The 12,266-nt window shown below is 38.0% G+C and overlaps 1 protein-coding gene across 6 annotated transcripts in view; it reads left to right on the forward strand.

Annotated features, from left to right (window-relative positions):
* Positions 1-12,266, forward strand: part of LOC140612849 (uncharacterized) — a 129,977-nt gene that overhangs the window by 68,406 nt on the left and 49,305 nt on the right. The gene's annotated exons all lie outside the window — the stretch shown is intronic.

Here is a 12,266-nt window from a genome sequence, read left to right on the forward strand (position 1 = left end):
TTAAAATGAACCCTGTGTATTAGAGTCCAAGTTATTGATATCAATTCATATTATTATATACATACATATACGTACACATATACATATGTGAATACATGTAAGTGTGTATATGTAGACATACATACACACAGATATATACACATAGAAAGATACATACAGAAATACAGTGTGGATGTAGATAGTACTAGTGGGTATATACACATGGTTTATAGATATGTAATTTCCTAGCTCTGTCTGCTGAGAGGGCCTGGAAACAATAGTCCCAGTTGCAATGAGCATAACTAGTGCCCAGATCTTGGTTTCTAAAGAATCATTCTCCAATAAAAGGAGGAATAGTAGAGTAGGGACAAGGGCAGGGATATAAGATGAGCCTGGAAAGGAGGCTCATCTTATATTTGTAGAGCCAGAAAGGAGGGAAGTACTCTAAATAAGACGGGGGCATGTCAAAAGAAAACAAAAGTCTACCAACAGAAGTTCCTAATGGACAAGTTGGGACAATTTGAGCAACAAAATAAATATTGAGACCATTGGATTTTGTCCATAGAATAATAGGAATATTCAGGAGACCAGACTGATATAAATATGTAATTGAATAAATAGATAAATAAATAGATGGCTAAGAAGAGATAGCTCTTTCTTACAGTAGAATTCCAATGAACAGATGTAAAAGGAAAGATGGAAGTAGAAAAATCATCATTAGGTACATATTATAGTAATTCTTGTTGCAGACAAGCTCTACGGATGGATGCTAAAAAAAAAAAAAAAAATCAATGGACAGGGACACCCAAGTGGCTCAGTCAGTTAAGCATCCAACTCTTGCTCTCAGCTCAGATCTTGATCTCAGGGTTGTGAGTTCAAGCCCTGCATGAAACTTACTTAAAATTAAAAAAAAAATCAATGGACAAAAATTTTGCAAAGTCTCAAAGTATCACCCCAAGATATTTATTAACTACAAAGGGAAAGATAGTAACTTTATAGTGGATAAACCTTGCATACATCGACTTAACCAAGTGACTGAAGTTAAAATCACCAACGATAAAATATATTAAAATCATAAACCCCTTGTTTCGAGAAGGACACAACATCATGTCTGTGGTGTTCTTGCCAAAAATTTATAACCTTAGCTCAATTGTGAGAAAACATCAAAAATGCAAATTGAGGGACATTCTAAAAAATGAGGAGTACTCTTCAAAATTATCAAGGTTATAAGAGACATGAAAAGCCTATGAAACTGTTAGAGACTAAAGGAGATAGGAGAATTAGCAAGTAGATGCAATTGGGGAAGCTGCATAAGGTCTGGGAACAGAAAAATAACATTAGCGGTGAAAGTGGTGATATTCAAACTCTATCAATGCTTGATAACTGTGTTATGGTTATGTAAGATGTTAACACTTGGGGAAGTAGGTGAGGGTATCCAGGAACCCTCTGCCCTATTCTTGCCACTTGTTTTTATAAGTTTAAAATCAGCTCAAAATAAAAGTTACAAAAAAATTTAAAAATATTTTAGGAAATTTAATAGGAAAAAATCGTGGAGGAAACTGAAGGCCCCACCTACAGGGTGCACTGCCATTTCTAACTTCTCCTTACTCTGTTTTCCCATAGCACTTCTCACCTTCTAACATATATAATTTACTTACTTCCTATAGTTAGTGTGTATGGCATGGTCTCCTATAGAAGACGGGAGGGAGGGTCTTTGTTTTGTTTACTGGTTTATCCTGAGATCCCAGAATAGTATCTAGCACAAAGTAAGCAATCAATACATATATATTTGTATTTGATAAAAGAATGGACAAAAATTTGCAAAAGAATACATGCAAGATAGCATATATTAAGTGGATGCTACAAACTCAGATGACTTCAGGGCTTGGTCAGGTAACCTAAATATGCATAGGGGTGTCTGTTTTGTTTACACATGTACTTCATGTGGCCCAGATAGGGCCTGGTACTTAACAAATGTTTGCTAGAAGAATTAATGTAAGATTTTTTATTATTAATTGGGTGCAATTATACATGTCAAATTTTAGTAGTTTTTTGATTGGATAACTATGACTATCAACGTATACAACATGAAAAGAGGGAAAAACTAAATTTACGGGTCAATGCAAAGATATTCTGGATGACATTTTTATCTGTTCTGTACTAAAAATTTTACTTTCTTTTTGATTCAAAAAATAAGTTTGTTGGCAGAAAAAGATATTTCTCAAAAATGCGGTATTAAGATGTAGTGTAGTGTCACATATTGCTGGTGGCAGTATTAATCGCCATAACCTTTCTAGAAAGCAATTAGGCATTATGTTTCAGGATCCTAAAAAAAAGAGCTTAGGTTTTCACTAAACATTCCTTTTCTGGAATCCATCTTCCAAATTGAACTGTGTAGATACAGTAATCACAGAGCTAGTTATGAATTGGGGATGGTTAAGAAATGAAAGTTTGATAAAAAAACTCAATCACTAAGGGAAAATGAGTAAGTAAATGCAATATATTGAAATTATGGATTATTTGGGGGGCACTAAAATCCACATTTATGAATTGCCTTTAATCCCATGGAAAAGTGTTTGTACTAGAACATTAAGTGGAAAAGAGGAGGAACACCTAACTCTGGGAAACGAACAAAAGGTAGTGGAAAGGGAGGTGTGCGGGGGGGGGGGGGGGGGGGGATGACTGGGAGATGGGCACTGAGGGGAGCACTTGGCAGGATGAGCACTGGGTGTTATGCTATATGTTGGCAAATAGAACTCCAATAAAGCACACACACACACACACACACACACACACAAAGGAAAAGAGTAGGTTACAAAATTGCATAGGCAATATTATCACAATAATATACAATATAAATTTAAAAAGTGGAAATATGCACATATGTAAACTCTTTGAAATTTCCCCCCTGCTTCTCTGTACATTTCTTTGCTTTTCATTAACCTATTATACTAGTTTTAAAATCAGAAAAGATGTTAATGATAAAATATGGAAACATTCAATTGATTCATCTTAAAAATACTATGAAGTAAAGTCAAATGCCAAAATAAAATTTATTTAAGAACTTACAGCATTACCAGAATAAATGCTGAATGGATCCAGGATCTAAATATAAAAAATAAAGCCAGAGAATTACTAAAAGGAAATTTGGATAAATTCCATGGGGAAAGCCTTTCTAATTATGACTCAAATCCTAGGAGCAATGAAAAGAAAAAAACTAATAAATATGAGTGCATTAAAACTTTTTGTGGAGAAAGAAAACATAAGCAAACAACAATAACAACAAAAGACAAATGGTGAGGCTATTTGAAACTCTTAAAATACAATAGGGCCAATTTCCCTATTGTATAAAGGACGCTTAAAATTGAGAAGAAAAACTAAAACTTGATAGGAAAGAGGGCATAAAACATGACCATGCATCTTTTTTTTAAGAAAAAGATATACAAATGACTCTTAAATATATGATAAGATGCTCAACTTATTTCATAATATGAGGACTGTAAATTAAAACCACACTGAGACATCATTTCTTACCTATTAGCTGGCAGAAACCCAAAAGCTCAATAATACTGTAAGACTTTGGGGGAACAGGCCTCTTATACACTATATAAGGGTGCATTCTACGGAGGAGAATTTGGCCATGACTATCAAAATTGACCCAGCCATCTTACTCTATGAGAGTGAGATTTTTCTTATATTTTTCTTTTTATTTTCCTTGCTCCATAACCATGTGTGCAGTTTACAGCTAGTGTGCTATAAAGGCATTCTAAGGAGACTTGAGTCTTATTCTTGCCACTTTCTACAAACAGATCTTTCTGGGAAAGATCAGATGGGTCTGTTTGGAAGTCAGCGCTGTTTTTCCATCACCAAGGGGATTGCTGCGGAACGCCGCCCCCAAAGTTCATTATCTCAGCATTTAATGTTTTGTTTTTGTTTTTTCAAAATACAGAAAAGTAATTAGAAGACATGATGGGCAATAACCTCTGTGCCAAATTACCTTGTTTTAATTTGATGATGCTTTTGAATTGTTCAAGCTCAAATAATTAATTTAAAAACTGCCAGTCTCTTGATAGGATTTTTTTTTTTTTTTTTTGGAATGTGCATGCCAAGTATTATAAAGAATGTTTTTCATGGTAAAATCTTAACCCCCTAAGACACACAATGACCACCGGACCACTGATCTGCTTCAAATATTCGAAAGATAATAAGCTACAAGTTCACAGGAGGAAATTATTGCCTGGCCAGCCTCTAGCAGTGGAGGTCCGACTATTTCTGTAGTGACATTTATAAAACCCCGTTGCTTTAATCAGATCATAAGAAGACTGAATCAGGTTTCAGATTCACTCAGGGTTGATAATTGAGCTCATTCCTGAAAGGCCTGAGGAGCACAAAAGCACTGAAGTGAAACCATGGAAATTAGTGATTTGAATAGGAGAATCGTGAACTTTGGTAAAGAAAACATTCCCCATCAGGGCTCTCTTGGAACAAGATTTGCCAAACTCTAGCAGGATGAGTGAAGGTAAAATTAAGGAAAACACGGTGACTCTTGTTTTCTATGAAAGGAAAGAAGAGAGGGGAAGCAAAAAAAGATCAACCTCATTTGTACCCTTAGCTATATAATTATGGGCCCATGGGGAGCGGCTGGCAGCATTTCCTTGTTGCTGAGGGAAAGGCCATGTCTAGTTCTTTCTCAAGTTGTGGGGCTTGCTTTTGGAATAGTTGACTTCTCTAAATGAAACGGGACCAAAACTCAGGGCCTTTTGTAAATGTTTGTTCTCCACAAGGGCAGGGCGACTTCCTAAGTGGGTAAGCTGGCTGGAGATCTGAGCAAGCTTAGAAAGGAGAGCCAGGCCTGCCCTTGAACTTCACGGGCACTGAACACAGCAGCGCACACACCCTCCACCCTGGCTTGGGGCCCTGACGTGGGCCCAAAGGAGCCTCCCCATCACTCACTCACATCCCCTCACCACGCTGTCCTTGGGGGAGGTCTGCAAACCTGTCAGGCACCCCCTGCCTTAGGAACAGTCTTCCCTCCCCTGTCTGTGGGGCTTCCTCCCCATCCTCCAGTGCCTCACTCAAATGCCCCTTCTCAATGAGGCCTTCCCCCAGACCTCCACTTTCCCCAACCACCCCCTGCCAGCTCCATTTTTCCTCTTTCTCATAGCTATTGCCTCCTAACTTAGTATTAACTAACTTTTATGTTACTGTGTTTATTAGACGGCTCCCCTGGTACAACACAAGTACTCTGAGGGCAAGTTTTTGTCTGTTTCCTGCTGTCTATCGCTGATACAGGAAGAGTGCTGGGTGCACAGTAGGCATTTCATAATTTTTGGATGAATGAATTATCCTGCAGTCGCCTTATCATGAACTACCCATCCTCATCATAATTGCTTATGTCGTTATGTCTTCCTTAATGGATTCTAAGCTCCATGCAAACCAGGATGATATCTATGTCACCCAGTAGATACTCCCAACAGCTGGCATAAAGGTAGGTACACAAATAGGCCTTCCATCATCACTTATTGAATGAAAGAATTAAACCATCCTAACAATCCTTCCGAAGATACTAAAAAAATGGGAATAAAGAGCCCCTGATGTTAAGTAACTTGGGAAAATCTTTGACCTCAGTGGACTCAGTTTCTCCATATGAACAATAATGGGATTGGGCCAGAGCAACAGCAAAGTCCTGTCTAGTCTTTAGATTCCATGGAAATATATGCTTTTATACCATATCTTCCTCTTTCTTATCCAGTTTATTTATTTTTTTATTTGAGTATAGTTGACACATAATGGTACATTAGTTTCAGGTGTATAATTTAGTGATTCGACAAGTTTTCACACCGGGCTATGCTCACCACAACAAAACAAAACAAAACACTGTTGGCTTAGAAGCACTGCTGGCATCACATAAGGAATTTGGGCTACCATTTGTCCCATTACATTACTATTCCAAAATATCATTGACTATATTCCTTATGCTGCACCTTTTATTCCCATGACTGTCGCTCCGTAACTGGAGGCCTGTAGCTCCCACACCACTTCACCCATTTCTTATCCACTTTTAAAAGTCCAGGTAAAGTATGGTTACTAACTAAGATGTATGCTCTTGGAAATTGTTTGCTGGGAAAAATTGGGGTTCCCAATAAATATTTTAGATAGTCCCAGGGGTTTGAGACATGTAAATGGGATGGAAGAAACTGGCTCATCTTTTGATATGGGTGCGACCGCCCAAAGTCTTAGTCTTTTGAAGGATGGATTAGTTGATTTCAGATAATGAAATCATAAGGATTTTTTTAAGATTTTAAAATTTATTTTATTTTTTAAGTTTATTTTTACCAGTAATTTCTACACCCAACTTGGGGCTCGAACTAATGACCCCCAGATCAAGAGTCTCATGCTCCTTCCACTGAACCAGCCAGGCACCCCCCATAAGGATTTTTTTTAAGTCCTACTTATAGTAGTCTATCCCATTGTTAGATCATTTTTGTTCTAGTCTGAGATTCAGAAATCTTAGACACATTACTTTAGAAAATCACAGGACCCACAGAAGTAATAAAAAATGTAGAGTTGAATGCCTTCTGCAGTCAGTGAAAATCCACTGAGGGATGTCTGCCTATTTATTTAGGGCCTTTTAAAAAGTTTTCCCTTTGTTCTAAATTCTAGGGCAGCCCGGGTGGCTAAGCAGTTTAGCGCCGACTTCAGCCCAGGGCTTGATCCCGGAGACTCGGGATCGAGTCCCACATCGGGCTCCCTGCGTGGAGCCTGCTTCCCTCTGCCTGTGTCTCTGCCTCTGTGTGTGTGTCTCTTATGAATAAATTAACAAAACCTTAAAAATTAATTAATTAATTAATTAATTAATTAATTCTAGGTCACTGTCCTGGTTTCTAGTGTTGGGTGCCCATGTGATCTACCAATACCTCTTGAAATCATGAACTCAACTCTCAGCCATTTTCACGGCAGGTGTAAGACATGGCACAAATTAGTAGAGCAGTAGCAGGATGCTTTCATATTCCTATCCCTGGTTTATATTTTTAGTGTTTTCACTGCTTTAAAAACTCGTTGTAAATATTTCGCTTTGATTACTCTGTACTTCCAAACCTGCCAGTTTTCATGTGGGTTAGGGATGCCCATGCTTTTATTGATTCTACATTCTCAATACATCAAGAGGCATTAAAATATTCTGAAGCTGTTTCTGTTTTCTATTTTTAAAGTCATTCTAACTCAGATAAAGCTGAGTTTGATTGGTCCTTCTTGATAGTGACCAGCGTTTCCTGGCTCCTCCAAATCATCAAGTCTGCCCCATGCTATGCCACCAAGCTGCTCAGTGGTGCTGAGACATGGACCAGTCTCCTCAAATAGGGTGGCCCAACACAAATTGAATCCAACCCCAGTGAGGTCTTCCATAGACACTCAGCCAAGCTGGAGATTGATAGGAACCAATGTTAGGTGTTGAGGAGATGACATTTGAAGACTCAAGGCAAAGGAGTTCTCTGGAGAGGGAATAGCATATGCAAAATTTCTGAGGTGCAAATATGCTCTACATGTACAAGAAATTGAAAAATACTGGTGAGACTGGTATATGGGAACTGAGCAGTCACATGGAACAAACAAAATCTAAGTAAGTTTTATTTTCCATTCCCAAGTCTCTCCTGCACAGTTTGGCATAAATGACTGCATTGGCAAGGCTGAAAATTTTGCACTCAGGTTGGAGCTCCCCAAGACAGAGAGTAGATCAAAATCCTATTTTTTAAAAATTTTATTTAAATTCAATTTGCCAACCTATAGTATAACATCCAATGCTCATCCCATCAAGTGCCCTCCTTAGTGCCCGTCACCTAGTTACTCCATCTCCCAACCCTCCTCCCCTTCCACAACCCTTTGTTTCTTTCCCAGAGTTAGGAGTCTCTCATGGTTTATCTTCTTTTCTAGTTTTTCGCCACTCAGTCCCCCCTCTTCCCTTATGGTCCCTTTCACTACAAAATCCTATTTCTGGACTTCTTAGACTGACTAATCTTTAACTGGTGGTTGTTTTAAAAAGTTTCTCAACCTCTGATCTAACTTCTTTGTATTCTAATCCCTGCTTTCCCTTTTCTATCCTTGACGCCCTTGGCTTCCAACACAGCTGCAGTGTCCACAGTCCTCTATCCCTGATATATGTGTGTTTTCACCCTTTATCTCGCTCCTACCTCCTTTCTCTCTCTCTAGCCCACACCTCCGGCAATCCTACATCCATACTCTGTCTGGTCCATCCTGCTTCTAGGGACTCTACACTTTCCCCACCCTGTGGACCAGCCAGATAACAACACTGAAAAACAAAACAAAACAAAACAAAACAAAACACTGTTGGCTTAGAAGCACTGCTGGCATCACATAAGGAATTTGGGCTGCAACATCTCAGAAACAACCTGCACAGCATTTGCCGACAAACACTAGCCACCTCTATGGCACAAGTTTCTGTAGTTCGATCAATTTCTTCTCTGAACTCAGCACCTCCTTATTTTCCAACCCACACAACTTGATATTTTGTTATGGTTTTGCATTATTTTTCATTTTGTGGATATTTTAATATTGCATCCCAACAAAATGTAAAGTTCTTGAAAAGTGAGAACAGTGTCCTGTATTTCACTTGTAAATTTTGTCAGCCTTAAAAGTGTTGTGCTCACATAGCTTATGTATGAAAGCATAATAAATACTGGCTGATTCATTGTCTTAATTCAGCTAGGAGTCTTAGGCACCGGAGCAAAGGTGATGGAAAGTGTAGTCCTTCTGGGGAGATCTGTGTCTTTGGAGCTAAATGCTACCTCTGAATAGTGGCTAAAGTTAGAAGCTGGGAGGCTGAGCAATACAGCACTCCCACGTCCCTGGAAGGTCCACAGTTGCACAATTCAGGACAAAAGGGCAGCCCTTCCTGCTTCATGTGATAATTAGATTGTTCACTCATTTGTTAATTCAGTGAATATTATTTTCTGAGTCATACTCATGTACTATGTGTGAGGCAACAAGTTAGGCGTCATGGAGAACATACCAAAAAATTCTGAACCATGATATCTGGGGTGCCCTAGCTCAGCCTGAATTATAATCAGATAAAATCTCGGCTCTTCCTCACGGAAGAACATAGGGGGCATAATCTGCAAACAATGGGCATCACACGTCAGTATCCCGGCTGCTGGCTGGACTTCTCTATTGGAACGTGCTGTCCGGGTGGAAAGCAAAACCATGGATCAAGACCTTTGAAATCAGGACTTCCACACTTCAGAACTTCCCTTTTCTTTTTGTAGCAGGATGTCAAACACATTCCAATGAACCACAAGAAATTCTGATGTAAGAAAGAAAGATTTTTAACCACTTCATGTGCACAGACCTTACCCTAAAATGGACTTGTAAATTTTATCAATGATCACAAATGTAATGAAAAAAAGGACTTAAAAATCTGTTTCACTACACCATGCCAACGGATACTATGCCAATTGATATTATTATGATCAACACATGTGCAACAGAGGTTTCATTCATTCATTCACTCATTCATTCATTCATTCATTCATTCATTCATTCATTGTGTTGTTTGTTCTTTCCTTCACAGATGTTTACTGATTGCATACTATGTGCTGGACACTGCTAGGAACTATGGGTGATACAAAGATGAATAAGATACCACCTCTCTGGCCTTAAAGCACTTTTTAGAGGAAAAAAGAGGGGATAAAACATGCACTTAAAAACTATTGATAACATGTGTGACAAATCACCCAAGAGAATTAAAGTGCTCAGAGGGCAAAGATCTGGTTTGAGAAAAGGGCTTCATAGAGGAGGTAGCTGGGGCCTAGAAGGAAGGGTGAGAAACGAGTATGTGGAAATGGGAATGGGGTTGAGGATGGGGAATTATCACCACCAACACAATCAAGCTATAGAGTATGTGTATCACACCAAAAGTTTCCTTCATAGTTCCTGTAGACAGTCTCACCATTCCACCCTCCTTGCTTCCGAGGAACCAGTGGTCTGCTTTCTCTTACAGGAAATAAGTTTTGCCTGTTCGAGATCTTCATTAAATGAAATTATACACTATACTGTATACAGTCTTTTGGATATGGTTTTTTTCATCCAACATGTTTTTTATGTTTTTTTTTTAAGATTTTATTTCTTTATTCGTGAGAGACACACAGAGAGAGGCAGAGACACAGGCAGAGGGAGAAGCAGGCTCCTCACAAGGAGCCGGATGCGGGACTTGATCCCAGGACCCCAGGATCACGACGTGAGCCAAAGGCAGATGCTCAGTGGTGCCCCAGGTGCCCCGTTTTGAAATTCTTTCCTGTAGGTGTTCATTTCAGTAGTTTCTTCTTTTTGATTGCTGAGCAATATTCTATTATACGGCTATGTCACAATTTCTTTATCTGTTCACTTGCTTCCCAGTTTTAAAAGATTATGAAAAAAGCTGCTATGAATATTCATGGCCAAGTCTTTGTGTGGACATATGATTTAATTTCTCTTGGATAATACCTAAGAGAATTTCTGGATTATATGAAAAGTGAATGTTTCCATATAAAAGCAACTGCCAAACCATCTTCCAAAGTAGCGGTACCATTTTACACTCCTACCAGCAGCGACCAAGAGTTCCAATAACTCCACATTCACTCATACTTGGTACTGTGATTCTTTCTAATTTTTGCCATCTTAATAGGCATGTAGTGCAATCTCACTGTGGTTTTAATTTGCTTTTCCCTGATGACTAAATATGTTAAGTATTTTTTTCATGTGCTTCTTAGCCATTGCCATTCATATATTTGCTTTAGTGAAGTTTCTTTTTCTTTTTTTCTTTTTTTTTTTTTTTTTTAGTGAAGTTTCTATTCAAATTTTCTGCCCATTTTTTAGTTGGGTTTTTGTTGTATTACTGAGGTGCAAGTATTCATCGTATGTACAAGTCCCTTATCAGGTTTATGTATTATGAATATTGCCCCCTTGTCATTGGTTTACTTTTTTCTTTACTGTAATGGTACATTAGAAGAGAAGCAGCTTTAAATTTTAATGAAATTCAACTTGCTATTTTTTTTATCCATGGTTTGTATTTTTCGTGTCCTATCTAAGAAATCTTTGCTTTCCTGAAATCACAAAGAGTTTCTTATATGTTTTCTTGTAGAAGTTTGTTTAGCTTTGATATTTCAGCATATGAGCCATTTTCATTATGATTATGATTAAATTTTGTGCAAGGCTGTGAGGTAGGGGACAGGGTTTATTTATTTCCTTATGAATCTCCATTTGGAACACTTCCACTTATTGGGGGAAAGAGTTTTCTTTCCCTGTTGGATTACTTGACACCTTTGTTAAAAATCTGACAATATACCTGTCAGTCCATTTCTGGGCTACATATTCTATTCCATTCTTCTATCTATTCATCCTTACACCAAATCTACACTGTTCCATTTATGTAGCTTCACAGCAAGTCTTTCAATAAGTAATCTCTCCAACTTTTTCATCATTTGCAAATCAAGAAAGCCAACTTGATTTGGTTTTGTAACAACCTGTTGGCCAACAGCAACATCACAGATAAGACTGTGAGTCATGTGCACACTATAACCAATTTCAAATACTTTTCTACTCCAAATTAAATTTCTTCATTTAACACAAGCGTTATTTCTACCTCAACACTATGCTCCATCAAAATTCAAATTTATATTATTACCAGAAACATAAATTATTTTATCTTCACTGATGAACTTAACTAAATTTATTATAGCATTCATAATAATGGAAGAAATGGCAGATATTTTGCCCTTGACCGAACAAACTTTCAAATAATTTATTAACTCTTATTTCATGAATTGGATTAAAAAGTGGAATCACTATTGCAATTAATTTCAGTGTCTATTTGAAATATCTGATATAACGCCTACAAATCGGGCATCATTTAACTATTCATAAATTTCTTGGGGTGGTCAGCTAAGCGTCTGCCCTTGGCTCAGGTCATGATCCCAGGGTCCTGGAATCTAGCATGGGATCCCTGCTCAGTGGGGAGACTCCTTCTCCCTCTGCCTCTCCCTTCACCACAGCTCGTGTTCTCTCTCTCGTTCACTCACTCTCTCTCTTTCTCAAATAAAGAAATAAATACAATCTTTTAAAAAAATCCTTCTCTCACAAAAAAAAAAAAAAATCCTTCTCTATTTGCAAACTTCTTCTGCTAATGGAGCCAATACACTTAACAGCTTTTTATTTCTTATAAATGCACACAAACACAAATATATTTGATATCGGTTGTGTACCACTTCCAATTATCTCAGCTCCCCAATTCCACTTGG

This window comes from Canis lupus, chromosome 21 (assembly GCF_048164855.1).
Source record: "Canis lupus baileyi chromosome 21, mCanLup2.hap1, whole genome shotgun sequence".
In the NCBI taxonomy this organism is placed as follows: Eukaryota; Metazoa; Chordata; class Mammalia; order Carnivora; family Canidae; genus Canis; species Canis lupus.